Source organism: Mus pahari, unplaced genomic scaffold (genome assembly GCF_900095145.1).
Source record: "Mus pahari unplaced genomic scaffold, PAHARI_EIJ_v1.1 scaffold_11056_1, whole genome shotgun sequence".
In the NCBI taxonomy this organism is placed as follows: Eukaryota; Metazoa; Chordata; class Mammalia; order Rodentia; family Muridae; genus Mus; species Mus pahari.
Window position 1 is genome coordinate 19,013 of NW_018391733.1, and position 2,905 is coordinate 21,917.

Below are 2,905 nucleotides of genomic sequence, written 5' to 3' on the forward strand. Positions count from 1 at the left end.
TCTCTGGATAGTCCATCCTTTCATCTTAGCTCTAAATTTTATCTCTGTACCTATATCCTATCATTGGTATTTTGTTCCTTATTCTAAGGAGGAATGAAGTATCCACACCATGGTCATCCTTCTTGGTTTTCTTGTGTTTTGCAAGATGTATTTTGCGTATTCTAAGTTTCTGGGCTAATATCTACGTATCAGTGAGTGCATATCTAGTGACTTCTTTTGTGATTGGGTTACCTCACTAAGGATGATATCCTCCAGATACATTCATTTGCCCAAGAATTTCATAAATTCATTGTTTTTAATAGCTGAGTAGTACTCCATTGTGTAAATGTACCACATTTTCTGTATCCATAGATATTTTCTCCATTTACATTTCAAATGCTATCCCGAATGTTCCCTATACCCTCCCCCCCTGCTCCCCTGCCCACCCACTCCCACTTCTTGGCCCTGGCGTCCCCCTGTATGGGGCATATAAAGTTTGCAACTTCTTAAGAAGTACAATATCAACAAACCAGACCTGCAGAGCTCCCAGGGACTAAACCACCAACCAAGAGGTACACATGGAGGGACCCATGACTCCAGATGTATATGTAGCAGTGGATGGCCATTTCAGGCATCAATGGGAGGAGAGGCTCTTGTGTCCTGTGTAGGTTGCATGCTCCAATGTAGGGGAATTCAAGGATGGGGAGGTGGGAGTGTGTGTGTATGTGGGGAAACACCCTCATAGAAGCATGGGGAGGGGAGATGGGATAGGGATTTTCCGGGAAGGGGAGGTGGGGATCAGGAAAGTGGATAACATTTGAAAGGTAAATAAAGAAAATATACAATAAAATTAAGAAAAAATAAGCTATACAAAATAACCCCCCCAAAACAAACAAATTAACCTTTACATGGAAATGATAAATATAAGATTTTCATGAAGAGTGTGATGCAAACAAAATAACTATACATACATATACATTTGCAAAATATCTTTATATTACTTTTTCATTTTATAATGGGAATTACAGAAGATCCTACCCCAGAAAGAGTAGCATTCAGAATGTAGGGAAGCTTACTTCATGCAGTTCTTTAAAATGGTTATTTTTTAGTATTGCTAACACAACATAGTATATCTTGAAGATCAATTTATCTAACAGTTGTTTCATTTATGTGTAAAAACTATTTTCTACCTGATTGAGGCTTTCCCCAAACAAAACAAAACAGATTTCTCCTTAAGTTTCTTATCTTGACCAGTTTAAGACCAGAAAGACAAAGACAGGATTAAAAGAGAAAGCAAACTCCAGGATTGCTAACTTATTTTGCCTGAGTTTCAAATACAGTTTCATGTGTATTTATTTGAAATATGGATATCTTGTTAGGAAGCAAGAACTTTCTAAATTTTGTTGGCTCAAAATATATAATGCAATAAGTAATATCAATTAAAATGAAAGATATAAAATGTTATGAATACAAAATATATTTTGGTAAGACTATTAAAAGCATAATTTTAGATGAGAGGGTAGTTGATTTGTAGATTTTAAGGTAAAAGATTGTTCTAATAAAAGTAAAGAGATTGGATAAAACAGAGTTTATGTGTATCACAAAATGGTTTATAAAAGTTAAAACTTGAAAATAGTGTATTGAGTTGGTGAGCTAGCTCAGTGGGTAAAGCCACCAGAAGTAAAGCCACTGAGTTTGATCCTCAGACCTCAGAACTGACTTCCACACATGTGCTGTGTCACACAAATTCCCAGACACACACAATCACACACACACATACATACACACACAGACATACACTCACACACACAAATACACACATACAAACACACACAAGAATAAATGTGAAAGTATTATAGTTCATAAAAACTTGCTTAAAGAGCTAGGATTTCGTGTTTTATTAAAATAGCTGTATATGATTCTAAATAGAAAATTCTGTATTAAAGGAATAAGGGTTTGTTTAAAAGTATTTGTCAAGCTTCATTTTAGTGTTATAGAACCAAATTTTATTCGTCAATACTGCTGTTACTGAAGCTCTGGTTGTTCAATAATCATAGAGGCCCAAATCAATGAGGATATAGAGTCTAAAAGGAATATTAGTATTTTTGGCCTTTGCTTCAGGTCAACAGATTACAAGGGAGCAGGGAAAAGTAGGATGTCTCTAAGAGTCTTACAGCTTCAGTAACTCAGCTGCCTTCCTAATCTGAGAGGCCACGGAGAAAGAACTCAAAGATCTGACTATAACCAGTACACCATCCACATGACTGGGACCATCAGAAGGAAATGTTTTCAATGCTTTCAAGGAAAGCCATGTTTAACAAGCACCTCACCCATACAAACCAAAGGCACAACTTTTAAGAAGTTAAAAGAACCAACAAAAGAAGGCAGATTTTTAGCATTTAGCTTTCTGCATACAGCACAGGTTAAAGATTCAATTCCTGTTTTGTTGTCAGTTCTTGGAAGTGTCATGGACAAAAGTCTGATTTTTCTGTCAGCCTTAGGTCCTAGCAACATGGAAATGTTAATTTTCTATCTGTGGTTTTAAGCTTGTTACAATCCACGAATGTCCATATGTTTCATTTTTTCTCTTTCTACTCTAGTTTTTGTCTACCCATTTCACGCCTTTCACTTACTTGTGTGCTTGAAGCCCAGTTCCTGTCTTCAGATTGCTGCTCTAGAGAGTAGTTGGAGGTGCTCATGCACCTTCCTCCAGGCTGCCCGGCTGCTGTCTGTCTGCTGAGGCTCAGATAGGGCTTTATAAGTTCAGGGACTGAAATCACTCCCAGAATCAGGCCCCTCCCTTTTCCTCCTTGCTCCTCCCTGTTCACAGAGGTTTCGTTTCTTTCTTGGGTCTCTTGTGTAAGTTCTTGTAGCTAGATATGAAATGTGAATTTTAGAGAAAAAAAAAACAAACAATAAAACAAAC

At 37.0% G+C, this 2,905-nt stretch overlaps 1 protein-coding gene across 1 annotated transcript in view; it reads right to left on the reverse strand.

The window, feature by feature from the left end:
* Positions 1-2,694, reverse strand: part of LOC115063292 (interferon-induced very large GTPase 1-like) — a gene marked incomplete at its 3' end in the record, with an annotated part of 21,691 nt that extends 18,997 nt beyond the window's left edge. The window contains exon 1 of the mRNA XM_029534615.1: positions 2,613-2,694. The remainder of the gene's footprint in view (positions 1-2,612) is intronic.
* Positions 2,695-2,905: the final 211 nt, after the last annotated feature.